Genomic DNA, 14,432 nt, shown 5'->3' with positions numbered 1-14,432 from the left:
TTTACATTCAAGGAGACTAAAAACCTCAGAATTATTTTCAGGTCAAACCCATGAGATCCAAAGAAAAAGGGCTAATTTCACATAGTTTTGATATTGAATCATACAGTAAAGCTGGGTTCACGCGGTAGTTTTTAGGACAACGAGTTTACCCAAAACTGGATAAACAAAATCTGTGAGGAATTCACCCACAAGTGTATTCTTAAAGAGTTCATTCTTGGCACAGATGGGGACAACTCCCATCAGCTTGAATGGAAAACTCACCTGCTTATGCCAGGACTAACTTTGATCTCCAGCATCTACAAACATAAGACATCCCTTATCCTTGTGGGGACCAACATCCCCACAGCCACCTGAAGTTTCATGTCTTTGTCAGGTCACTCATTTTGATGAGGTAGACAGCAAAAAACAGTGGTCAATCAGGGTGTGGGTTGGTTTGTTTTCAGAGATATTCAATACGCAGCAGATACTGTGCCATATTTAAGCAAAAAAAAAAAAGAGCACTGGTTCTGTCCATCATAAGGACTTGTTTGGAATTATAAAGACATATGGTATTTTTAGAGGCTGAAACAAACATACTGACTCACACTCACCACTGCCAATTGAGAATAAGGCACATTTACTGATGTAACCAATGTTCCACTTCAATCTGCTTTCCCATCAAACCTCAACGTTTTATTTTAGCTGCAAAAAGGTTTATTAAAACCCTGTAGCCACATGATAATTCTATCAACTAAGAAATGCATTGCGAGGCTCAAAAAACTCAAACCTATGCAGTCCCACTCCTTTTCAAAATCACCCTAAGCTGCCTTCAGGATTCCATCAAGTTCATATTTTATTGTACTGTTTAACTGAAAAGAAAAACAGTTGTTCCTCTGATTTTTTTTTTACAGATGTAAAAATCAAGGAAGTATGGGGTAGTTTCTCCAACTCTGTCACCAAATCCAGTCTGTGGATTCATCTTGCTGTTCTTAACTCACAGAAAATAATGATTTGTATGTGTACAACAACAGTAGCTTCACCCTCTTCCTCACAAGGGAGCTCACTCAGGTTTTCTATTATATTCTTATATTTTTATTTTATAAGAGTTAGACACAGCTGACAAGCACATAGATGCTTACCCACCCATTTCAGTAAAAGCTGGAAGTTTAAATCCTAGTTTAAATCCAAGTTTAAACTTGCTCTGTGTGGGTTTTTTTTAACTTGTTAGATGGAAGAAGATGAACATGTTGTATTTATAACTTGGTTGCAAAAATACCTTAGACCTGGAGCAAGAATATCTTTGCAAGAAGTTGCCTAAGCAAGGGTCTTCTAGTTTTGTCTCGCTGTGCTCTGCTCCAAGCGAGGCAGCTGAGTGAATGACACACCACTTCTCTCCTAGATGACAGCAAACAAAAAAACACAGGAAAAAATTTATCCTGTAGTGAATCATATGCATATTTTGACTGGTGGAAGCTCTGCCAGAGAATGGAAAGAAAGATTAATTTAGTTGGTTTATCCCTTCCTTCAACTTCCAAGGCAGACTAACACAGTGCCTTCTCACAAAGCCTGCCCACACCCTGGCTGGCCTCCAGGGAGGCACTGGTGTGTGCCAGCTGTGTATCAGACAGCACTTTGTCCTGGCTAGGATGTGGTCTGCCTTTGTAATGTGGCCTATGCAAACGGGAGCCCATCAGCCCTTGCAGCTGGCCCTGGCAAACACCACTCGTTCCTTCACCAGGCATAAATGAACTGTAACTACCTCGAAGCAGAGCAAACAGTGTAAGAAAAGGAGGGAAAACATCCCGATTTAACCAGATTAACGATAACGGCTCTCCCGAGGGAAGGCTCCCTGAAGAGGAGAATTCAGGGAGTTATTAGCAGTCATTAACCACTTTTCTTGTTTGTGATGTGCCATGCAGCAAAAAAACGCAACTCCATGACTTCCCTCTTGGAAGTAGTTGGGATGATTATTAGCTTCAGAGAGGACAGATTAGTCACAGCACAAAATGCTGTCCTAAACGTTTCATATTTGTTTTGCACCCCCAGCATCCTACTAAAAATAAAAGTGACAGGAAAAAACATCTGTGCTGGGCTTAGAAACAAACGTACAGTCGAACTGCCAAGATCATCACCATTCCTCCAGTGCACTAAATACTCTTCACTCACCTTGAGCCTTTTTTTCTGCCATTTCACTTCAGTCTGGAACATGTGGGATTCAGAAAAACTGCTTGTTATCAGAAATTCCTCTTGTAACATTTCTATTAAGGGAAGGAGAACAATGAACAGCAAAGAATTCATAGAGTTTTTACTCAAACTTTCTTACCTTAGTACTGCCACCATGTTGTTAAAGCACAAACAGATCAAAAGAATTTCCACTGTGTCCCATTTTCAAGGACGCAGAACTCCATTTCTGAAAGCAGAGAGATTAGGGTGACTGAAACCTGAAGTACTGATACTGTGCTGGAAGAATGGGTGCTGACAGCAAGCTCTTAACTCATCAGCAGATGTAGATCTTGTCGAGTGTCTTTAAACTCGGTCACAGAGTCAAAAATCCCATAAAAGCAGCAAGAAACAAGGAGCAGCCAGACTGGCCTCTGTCATGATTAACACAAGATATCCACTCCCATCCATCTACAGACTCCATCACCCTGCCTAGAGAAAACACAGTTTCAAGGGACTGTTGGATCCAGATATATCATGTTTGGATAGTGGCACACTTGCAACAAATTAAAGCAAAGATGTGTCCAAGCAGGTACAGCTGACATGGAAATAAAACTCCTCTCAGGACACTGAACTATTCAGCAACTTAAACACTGGGACCAAAGTGTGAAAATCCACAGCCCCTCCACTTTCTTCACAGTTCTCAGGCCCAGGACACATTATGAAGAAAACAGAAAGCAGAATAGTTCAGTATGCTGGGCCCACCGTATTTGCAGCATCCTCACGTAAACAGACTCACATGTCATCCTGACCTCATCATAGAAGAAGTTTGAGACCACTTCCACCAAGCCTTTATACCAAACTTCAAATCAGCAGGATGATATTGCCACGTCTCATGTGCTAAGCAATAGAACAGAAACTTTACATTTTGGGTCATTTCAGAAAAAAAAAAAAAAAGCTCTTATAATGCAACTCTTGTTAATCCAGAAGCTTCTCAGGGAACACCATGAGCAACAGCTCCCAAGATCAAGCAGAGAACAGTTAACAAACCTTGTGCCAATAAGTTAATAGAATTTGAGCCCCCTCTGTTCATCTATTCCTTCTTTGGGAAAATTCAGGACCCTTCATCTTCCACAAATTTTTAAATGGAGATTCCCCAGTTGCCAGGCAGAGACAGACTGTAAACTGCATCCAAACTGCAAGGACAAGATCCACCAGCATCAGCAGGTGCTTGGCACCCTACAGCTCCCTGCTCCTGGTTTGGGAAAGTGCTGCTCTAACCAAGAGGTCTAGGGCACAGCAATGAGAGGCTCTTCCCTTCATGTTTCTCTGAGCACTGCCTCTCAGGGCTCGGTACAGAAGGGACTCAAGAGCACTCCTGATCTTCACTTATTGCTCAGTCAAGGATTTGGGATCTTTTTGCGTACTAAATCCTCATTTCTTGCACTGCTGTGACAGCTGAGGGTCAAGTCAGGAGTGGATACAGCACAGACTGATGTTATTCCAGGGTGCTCTGAATCGGTGCATTAGGAATTGTTGTGACAGAACATCCAGCCAAACCTCTTTTTCTTTTTAATCTCAGTTATATCAACATTGGTGTTATATGATATACTAGAACAACCTTCAAAAAAATTAACTTTAGGTTTATAAATCTTACTTACACACTTACAAATCACCTGTGCCTGTCTACAAAGATTTCAGTTTGGCAATAACACTTGTCTCTATTATTGCACAGTCTCCAGCAACTTCTTTCTTCACATTCTGTTTCAAATGTTTTTGTCTCCCTGGAGCACCACCCCCTTCCCCAGCCAGTCCCACTCTGCTGCTAATGGAGATAGGGTTAAATTTACAAAGTGTTTTTATCCTAATTACAAGCCTTTCAGCTAGTACCTTGGTCTTAGCCTCAGCAGGAAATGATATGCAAAATATACTTTCATGCATCTGACAGTCCCCAAAACTACCGGTCATATAAATTCTGCCAATTTACTCTAATTAAAGCTAAGCAGTGTCGTGTGTGCTTAAACGGTCAATCTGTCTTGAAGTAATTATACCTGAAGGCAGGAATACATCAGAGTTTCCTTCTCATGGAATTAAACTCAGATGGGCAACTGAGAAACAGTCAAGGGACATTTGCTAATGATTAAATCTAAATCACATCTCCTTTCAGTGCTCTTACCAAGTACAAGCTGCTGCATGGATGCTGATGGATTTGTGGAGGAAGGAGGCAGATGGTACAAGGCACTTGTCAACACAGCGTTGCCTACACAAGGCTCTCTCTCACACCCAGTGCTGCAGAGGCTCGTGCTCTGAAGCAAATCATTAGGGAGTCAAAATTCTCTCTGGGAGAATTTAAAGTGTCACATAGTGTGTTCACAACCACTGGTAAGATTTTAGGTGATTCTCAGTGTTTTGTTTCATTTGAAGGTAACCACTGCACTCGCTGAAGATCTGCTTTATTCACCCTTATTATCAACTATGGCCACCAGCATAAAGATGATAAAGGCCCTCTTCCAAATCAGATGCTGAGTTCAGGGCTCCCTCTCTCTCCTGTTAGAAGCTCACATCATATCTTTGCATTTCATTTTGGTTTGTGGGGACAGCTGAATGTAGGAACCCTCAGATTGTAAACAGATTCTTCGTGGGAATATCCCTTTTTAAAGGGGCAGCTTATTCAGGAAAAAATGTGGGCAATCTCATGTCTTGATGTAAGCAAAGATGGGAGAAGAGCCATCAGGCAGAGCTCCCAGCGGGCTGGAGAAGTCCCAGCTTCCACACTGCCATGTCACAAGACATCTCTCATGTCTTGATGGCCCTTTAGAGAAGATCAAAGATGATTTCTAGAAATAGCAAAAACATTGACTCAATTAGGAAAAGATGAAGAGGCTGCATTGCTCCATCCAAACCCTCCTTTCTCCTCTCACATACAGAGCAAGGAGCACAGAAAGCAGAGAAGGAAAGACAAAAAAAAAAAGAAATCATTAACCACTAACCACACTTACACAACCATATTTTGCTGTGCCACTCAACAGCATGTAACTCCCAATTCCCATAACTCCCAATACACAGAGACTGTTAGTCAGAAGGATGCTTACTTTGGCCCCCTAGGAGCTGACAAATTCCGCTTTATCTCCCTGGGATCTGACGAGCCCATCCTGTCACACGGGAAGATGATCGTGAATGACAGTGCAATGAGTAACTTCTTAAACAGGCAAAAAAAGAATCTGACTTGAATATTCTGCTTAGATTCTCATCCTTGGCTGGTTCACTGGTGTGCTACTAAGGTTCCCAAAAGGAGAAGGACACAGTAGAAGACAGTCTGCTTCAGCAGGGGCCAAATTTGCTACCATTCAGGAGATAACGGCATCAACTTATAAAAGCTTGTATAGACACATCACTGAAAGATGAACTTAAATCCTTGTACAATCTCCAAAAATGTAATTTGAAAGATGCTATAAACTAGGAAAGGATAAGCCAAAAGACAACTCTAAATCTGTAAGCTATCCATGATTTGTCCATCCTTAAAACAAACTGAAAAAAGCAGCCTTTTGTCAGGTTTATACTTGTACTCCTTTTACAAGAGGTGAAACTATGTCCCCTCCCATTATCCCATTAATCATCTGTCCTATTTTAACACAAGTATGGTTTTATTTTAGTTAGATTAAAATATTTAGAGTGATACCTATGTAGGGGTCAGTATTCTTTATTCCTTTATTCCAACACAATCCAGCTATACTGATCACAACAGGCCACTTCTTTCTATCCCTCTGGACCTGACCTTTTCAAAAATGCCAGAAATAGATCCCTTCAGCTGTATCAAAAACATTCTACTAGTACTTATCTAGAAATATTCTGGGTTTTCAAAATGCATGCATAAGCATGGTAGAAATCATTCTATGACAGAAACCACTGTTTAGTTTGTGTTTTGTTAAAATACTTTGGGATTAACCTGCTAAAGTGCTCAAGGGTGTGGGGGGGAGGCTTCCAAAAGCTGCTTTGGCATTAAAAAATGTGCAGTATCAGGCACAGGAGAGAAGGGAAAAGACAAAAACAAAGAACACGGTTTTCCATTATCATAAAGGCAAAGCAGAATCAGCTGCTTTTTGAAGGTAATTTGTTGTTGTGAGAGATGTCACAGAGTCCCCAGGGCTGCATTTTCCATTCTGGTCTCGCTATGGGGTATTGGTTGCAGCGTGACTGTTAATCACTGCTAATTGTGAAGACAGCACTGGGGCAGGAACAACTGTCCATGAAGAAGCCAGCTGAACCAGTAACTTCAGTCTAGCTTTCTTAGGGGCTTTGGATGTTAGTGATTCCAGGTCACTAAGAGGAGTGGGTTAGTATGTGCCTGCCCTAGCAGGGAATGATGTTAGGACACTAAACCTATCTTCTACAATATCTAGCTTATTTTAGCCTAACAACAGCATAAGCTTACTTTTAGCATTAAACCTGAACCTATTACCCTAATCCAAGTGTAAGGTTTCTAAGTCACAGCTGTCTTGCCCTTTAAGAAAAGGAGAGGAAAAAAAGCCAAGTAAATATTCTCTATGGAGACATTTAAGATTCCCTTCCTTCCCCCCAGCAGCATTAATGTATGTATCTTCATCTTTTGGACTTTTTCCAAAGTGCTTAACTTTGGAATTTACATATTATGCTTGCCACAGCAAGTGTCTCTTTAGACTAACGCTCCTCTCCTATGCAGGTCTATATTCTGTCACTCCTTTTCCCCAGAGCTTGCAGTAATGAGTGGACAGCTTCTCCCCAGTAATTGTGGTCTGTCAGAAAAAACAAAGGAGAGGAAGTATGTATCATTTGGCTGTCTCCTTAATTTTAGTGTAACAATTCCATTTTTAGGTACACAGAGTCCATAATAGAATGGGCATATCCGAGTTTAGCACACAAAGCTCTAAATAAGACTGCTGCTTTACAAAACCGCAGCACAGAATGGCAATTGTTTCTAGCCTGGTAACCGCAGTGATTGAGAGATGCCCAAAGTAACTTGTTTTTTAAAGGAGAAACTTCAGTGTGCGGTGGCAAGCTCTGAAACCACCGATATAAATGGATTAGGCCGTGAGCACAGCAAACAATAGTCCCATTACTTTGGCTTAGGTCTGTTTTCACAGAGCTAGAGAGTACTTAAAAAAAAAAAAATCCTCCTTGCTCTTTCCAATACCACTGGAGGGCTGGGTAGGGGCAGAGATACTTTCTGCAAGCACACACCAGGATGTGCTAATATTATCAAGCCTTTTGCTTTGTTGTTAGGCTATTCTTACTTTGTTTCTAATGCTCCATGAATGCATGGCTGCTGTTTCCAGTTCACATAACAGCTATATTACTGGAGGTTCCAGTCTGTTGTTTTTCTTCGAAGCTAGGCTTCAGTCTTGGTTAATGTTTGCCCAGAAATATGTAATTGCGGACTTCCTCCTCATAAACCGTTCCAGAGCACAGGCTGCCATCCTTCCATGTTATTATTATCTGTGCCTGCAGGCTAGAGCAGGGTGTGCTCTCACACTGCAGAGGAGAGATAACCCTTTCCTTGCAGGAAAGGCACCAAATGCCTTTGATTGCAGCAGCTGCTACTAAAAGAGGCGACCTGAAAGCTTTATTAGTGTCATTTTCTGCCCTCAGATCATAGAATAAAAATATGTTTAGCACAGGCCTACTAGATCACAAATAAATGTAAGGGAAGCTGAGTAGAAAGTCATAGAATCATAGAATGGTTTGGGCTGGAAGGGACCTTAAAGACCATCCAGCTCCAACCCTTCTGCCATAGGCAGGGACATCTTCCACTAGACCAGGTTGCTCAAAGCCCCATCCAACCTGGCCTTGACCATTTCCAGGGATGGAGCATCCACAGCTTCTTTGGCCAACCTGTTCCAGTGCCTCACCACCCTCACAATAAATGGATTTTTCAAGCCATTTACTTCATAGCCACTGCATATATTTATTTATGCTTCTTAATCTTCTACTTCTGATTGTCTACACATCAAAAAAAAAAGCAATTAAAAAAATAAAAGTTTATTTTCTACATTTTTACCATTTTGTTGAATGTTCTCACCTACAGAAGAAAAGAAAAGGCCTGAAGTAATTTCTGTATAAAGTTCAGATTTTCAAACAGACAACAATATATTAATTCAGCCTAAGAAACATTTTCTGGAAAAATAATCAGCAAACTGAACACACTTATTTTAATTTTGGGCACAGGTCTTCAGTGCCAGAAATGCAGTATCAGCAATGACAGCAAAGCCCCAGGCATTAGCAGAAAGGTAGGTAATGTTCAGGATTTGCAGTAGTGAACATGCCCCAGTAAAGAAAGCATGACTGATTTTGATCTACTGAAAATGGATTTAAGAATCTCTTCTCTCCTAGGAATTGCTCGCATCTTCCAGGGATCCCATGAAGAATCCATGGCATAATCTTTGCAACATTATGTTAAATGTCCAGAATGCTTGTAATGAAATAAACTCAAGAAACATAAGAAATTAAACAGATGAAATCTCTTCAGATACTTTGTAGGTAACAGGTCTTCTAAGGTCTTGCCCAGATCCTTGCTGGAGATAGCCTGGCGTGCTTTCCAGCCTTGACATTCCCTCTTTGCCCTCAAACCATCCAGATCTGAGCCCTGTCAGAGTGTGTTAAGGCTCACATCCAGTCTATTCACCTGGATTTCCTCTAAGGAGAAACTGGAAGCCAATCTGAGCCCAGAATCTCACCTTAATATAGATTCAGGGCATGTCTGGCACACACACCTAGTCCCAGGAATTGCAAAGACCTCCTGGGTCAAGTAATCAGGCATCATCTAAGGGGTTCACTGTCCTTGAATAGACAGATCACAGGAAACAGGGTGGATCAGGCAGAACCTGCACACCAAACAAAACAAACCCATGTCCAGCTCCTCTGCTACGAGAGATTAGTGAATATCTGGAGTGCAGTGAACTAAAGCAGTACCTCAGGTGGAGGAGCAACACAGCGAAAAGCCTTCACTTCCTTCCAAATTCAAACTCTTTGACAAGAGCAACAGCTGGAAAAAGTTTAGCCATCACTTAAACCAGAAGGTATCTTTTATTTCTGACAACTGTTTTTGAAACATGATGGTTGTAGTAGCTTTCAGATGCCTCTTCTTCCTGAGCTCTCTACAAACTACGTGACAGTTTAGAGAAGGGCTGTGTTCCACATAAAAATGAGATACAGCAGAAAGATTTTCTAACACAGAACAGAAAAGTAGTGACAGCTTAGAGAACAGACTTACAGCTACAAGGTTATTTTTGGAAGGGAAGGACTAAGCAAGTTTCAGAATAACAAGCCAGAGCTCTACAGACGCTCAGGACAGACTCTCACAGAGAAATTATCAAAGGACTAAGAGTTTGCTCTCAAACCAGCTGCAATTTGCCATGCAAGGTGAAAGCTGAAAGCAAGAAAGCTGTTGAGCACATCTAAAATGGAAATTATATTCTGAATCAACCTCACAGCAATGAAACGTTGTCACCTAGTCATCCACATGTTATTACAGCCCTAAGACATTCCTCCATAAACAGACATACTTAGTTTAGCAAAATACTCAAAAAGTTCAATAGGACTTTGCTTCAGTAAGGAGTCATTCAAAAGTGGAAGATGAGCTACAGGATTGGATCCTGGCAATCATAAAATTAAAAAGTAACTAGAGTGAGATAATTTCTGAGCATGAATTCCAACAAAGCCAGCTTGTTGCTAGAAGGTTGTTCAGCTACTGAAGACTTGTCCTTGAATTCCTGTTGAAATCAATCCATAAAAATCATATTAAAGGATTAGACATCAAGCATTTGTGTGTTGATGTGCATAAGAAATTCTTCACTCACAGACTGCTGACCTCACATTCTTAAGAGGATCTTCTGCCCCTTAATAAAGTGTTCACTGTCAACAGTAATTCTTGCGCTCGGTGCATCTGTTGACAAAGCCTGAACAGGAAGCTTTTCTGCAGGTAGGAAGTGTAAGTGCTGTGCTTACACAGGGCCTTTGTCCAAAGCATGAGGTAGGACTTGGACATCTTGGTGAATGGCAAAGAAATGCTTTAGATGCTTCTATTACCATATCTTTTCTTTAGGCACAGACACACTTCTAACCACAGTTATGCAGAATAACTCATAAGCATACAAAAGTGCTAATATTAAGTCAACAATCCTTGACTGTTGAATTAATAAATTTACCCTCCACGTATTTTGATAAAAATCCACTATTGCAAGTGTCTGCAACACTGATTTCACAAAACACTGAAATCATCCCTGTGCATAATCCATGCATAACACTGAAGGACTGCGACATTTTAGCTTATGATGCTTTTACAGCTATTCTGGTCTGCATTTAAAGCATACCTATGCATATTCAAGGTGCACAGTTTAGCCCTTTTTGTCCCCCCCAAATGACACACCCAACATAAGCCACCTGTGTTAGTAGAGAGCTCAAAGAGGTTTAATAGAGGCCCAGGAGAAATACTTTCTCTCTACAATTGGATGACCAGTGTAAATAGAGGGAAGTATTCGGCACAAAGGTGCCCCTAGAGCTGCCCTGGAGGCTGCAACTACTCAGCCAGATGAGGAACAAGTCAAATGAGCTCACTGCAGACAGGACTGAGCTCTCTGCCTTCTTTGTCTCAAATTATGCAGAAGTATTGGCTGGATTGAAATCCCTGGAGAAACACAAGGGGCAGCAAGATCTGCTGTGGTCTCTCATGCTGTCACTATCTTCGGTAGGGATAAGGTGTCTTATGCATCAGATCTTCCCTGGCTCTTCTGTCTGCTTAAAAAATAAATCTATACTCTGATTTCTTATTGCTGGCATCTCCAGATGTTTCTTTGCTCAGGAAAGTTGCATCACTTCACATTAAAGTTCTCAGCAGATGTGCATCATTTTGATTGCCAAACATTTACTTTCCACCCGCACTTAAACTATATATGCACTCAAGATACAGAAGTTACATTCATTGAATTAGAACTGGTGTTAAGAAAGGTTGACTTAACACATATTACCAACCAGAAATTCTATCTCCAGCCCTCTGTAGATCATTTCCTGGCTAGCCTCTTGTGAAAAAGTCCTGCACAATGGTAATTAAATTTACTGCAAAAAGATGGAAACAACAAATACAGGAAAATAACTGCTTCATATCTTTGGGTAAAATGGAGTGCTTGTGGCTTCCCCTGCTATCCCTCATCTCTCAGTCCCAAAGGCATCTTTTACTTTCCATAAAATAGTTTGCACTGGAAAGGACCCCTGGGAGGTCATCTAATCCAATTCCCTGCTCTGAGCAGGTCCAGTTAGATCAGGTTGCTCAGGGACTTGTCCAGGAAATAGGAGATTCAGTATTTAAGCACTGGGAAAACCATGAAACATTTCAAGGAAATCACACAGAAAAGTAATTAAAGTTAACATATGGAGCCTAAAGAGAGGCCTTGAGTTTGATTCCAGTTCCTAGCTCACACATCAGCCACGTACCACAGATCCCACTCCTACCTTACACCACAGGTGCTGAAAGCAAGGGCCTTATATTCTACAAATAGAATTAAGAGATCGAGGACAGATAACAATCACAACCACCCCTGCACAGTGCAGGGTGGTTTCACCAACAGCTGCTAATGCATTTTGGTAAGTGTATTTTTAAAATAGCCATTAGGGTTAGGGTTAGGTTATCTAAAAGTAAAGAGTTCAGATTCTAACCTGATGCAAACCAGTGCTTACTGGCTAACACCAGCTGGACCAGTGCCTCATAATTTGATTCTGTCAGGGAAATACTTCCTCAGTAGGAAAATTTTGCATCTTCTATTGAAATGCAAGAGACAAGCAGATTCTACTAGACACTCCCTGGTTCATACTGAATTATTCCTAGCACTTACATTTGAGTCTTACTCAAAAACAAAGGAGAGAATACAGGGTAACAAGCGATCAGTCACGTCTGACACGCACACTGTTTCCATAGAATTACTCATCTCTGTGAGGTCTGATACATGTCAAAGGATTTTTCCTAATTCACATACAGATGCCTTGTAAATAAACGGCAACTACTTCTATGACTAAATAACTACTTCATAGGTATTTTGACATAAGTGCTCATGGAGTTTCCACTAATGCCATCTTCAAAACATAAGCTGCGTACTTCCCCTCCTTTCACTTGTTTTTCAGGAAATCACATTCTCAGACTTCCTGTAGCTGACACAGCCTGTGTCAGGTTGTGCTGTATCACATCCCACAGCATGTGGCAGAATTTGAGCTTCCCACGGTGATGCTCCACAATGTATCAGGTGAGAGAGTCAGACTAGAAAATGAAGAGCAGCTTTGATTTGTTTCATTTTTTAGTTTCCTGGCATGACCTACAGTTAAACAAACTGGCTGCCAAGGGAAATAGTAAAGGGATGCTCTGAGCTTAACTGTGTGGTTAGCACATTACATCTTTCTAGGAGTTAACATACAAAGTTAAATCCAAAGATGGATTTGGACATCTCTCTATGGTAACACCATCTGCTTTCACACCCTGACCTAGCTAATCTTAATCCTGCAGGTCTCTAGATTTTCATTAGCAGATAAATTCAGAATTTAAGTCCTAAGACACCAATTTTCTCAGCTCCTTCTTTTTTTCCTTTTGATGGGATTTTCAGGCTAACTTTTCTTCTGCCTACTGCACTTGCAAGCCTTGCTCCAGAAAACACCTTGGCTGTGACCACAGGATAAGATCTAGCCCCAGAAATCTTTCAAAAAGACTTCTTGGCAGCAGGTAGGTAGAGCGGGCATCCCCAGCATAGCCAGCAGCTGCTTCCATACAGTTTCCATATTCCGGAAGACTGGTGATAGGGGAAGAAAAATATAAACAGCAGGACAAGAGAGGAAAGATGAGGTGAGAAATTAGTATTCCAAATGTTCACTGGAGCAAGGAGCTGGTGTCCCCCTCCAGACAGTGAAGTGTCCTAGACACCAGACCACCACATTATCTCTTTAGCTTCCCAAATGCTTCATTATGAATAGTAGAACAATCTCCAGAAGAACAAACAAACTATAAAGCCAACACCACCCCATGTTCCTGATTCTGTAAGCAACCCTGCAATTTGATCTGTTCATCCTTCCTGAACAGCCAAAGCCTGTCCATTACCATGCAAATGTAACTTGAAACAATCATTTTATTGCAAATAACTGTAACAGAAACATACAACTAACAGATTCATTCCATTATGAGAGACAGCTCAGGATAGTGAACTAATCATTATCCCAGAGTGTTGACGGGGGGAGACAGCGAATCTAATCAAGTCCCTACAGAACTTACACCTGGAACCCCATTTTACAATTAAAAGCTTTGAGAGTAGTTTCCTGACAGGCATTTTTCTACCTTTCTAGTAATAACAATATATTACATTATACACATACTCACATTATTGTCTCACTCTTCTTCAGATTTATACATTCATCAGCACCATTTTCTCCCTGGAAGGGTAATAAAGAGAGACAATTTAGAGTCCTTTTGCACTTACAATTTGATGTCCACACCTCGTAAGTGTGTTAGATACAAAGGCGGTTGTGACAAAGGGATTATAGCCAGACATCACTAAGTTAGCTTTCATTTACCTGCATATTCCATTCCTATTAAATACTCTACTGTAAAAGTCAGGGTGTGCAAGGTCAGTGCTGTTTCTATACTCAGATCCTGCACCTGGAACGGATGCTCTCCACCTGGTCATTAGTTGCTCTCCCCACTGGCTAATAACACTATTTATCTGGGCCTTGTCTTCCAACACACTGGTAGAGTTGTTCCATTTCTTTTTGCAGCCTTGTATTCGCCAAAAAGGCACCCATGCAAGTTGAAGCTGTCGCTACACCCATGATCTATACAGCTTAATAGCTATGAAATGGGCTACACCCATTGTTCTGCATTTTTCACTAACGTGCACATTGCGGAACAAATAATCTGCTCGTTCACTTAGGAATTTTTTGGTTCAACACACAAAAAAATGACATTCCTTGTAAAATCTAGAGCATAAAGGGCAAAAAGCAACACAAGGAAAACTGAGCTTTTCTTTTGTTTGTGTAGCTATCAGCTCTGTAAAGCCAGAACGCTCAACCGGAGCTGGAGAGAAACACTCTTGTGGCACAACAAAGCAACTCACCTTCTGGACTAGTTCAGTCCTGCTTAGTTCTACCCAGTTTTGTTCATGGATGATTCCTACAAAGTGAAAAACTCAAAACTCCTTCGTGCAGACACTCAGGTTGGACTGGTACAGCAAGAGAAGAGAAGTAAATGCTCTCCTGTTTCCCTCAGCCAGCCACTCTCTCCTTTCTTACCT

The 14,432-nt window shown here is 41.2% G+C and overlaps 1 long non-coding RNA gene across 1 annotated transcript; it reads right to left on the bottom strand.

Annotated features, from left to right (window-relative positions):
* Positions 1–973: 973 nt before the first annotated feature.
* LOC135412702 (uncharacterized) lies at positions 974–14,426 on the bottom strand. The gene is made up of 3 exons (XR_010429903.1): positions 13,523–14,426; positions 2,146–2,237; positions 974–1,374 (listed from the first exon to the last, which is right to left on the bottom strand). It is a non-coding gene; the product is annotated as an uncharacterized LOC135412702 (long non-coding RNA).
* Between the last annotated feature and the right edge of the window lie 6 nt (positions 14,427–14,432).

The sequence above is a fragment of the Pseudopipra pipra genome, chromosome 4 (genome assembly GCF_036250125.1).
Source record: "Pseudopipra pipra isolate bDixPip1 chromosome 4, bDixPip1.hap1, whole genome shotgun sequence".
NCBI lineage: Eukaryota > Metazoa > Chordata > Aves > Passeriformes > Pipridae > Pseudopipra > Pseudopipra pipra.
Note: the sequence above shows the minus strand (reverse complement) of the source record. Positions and strands in the feature narration are given on the sequence as shown.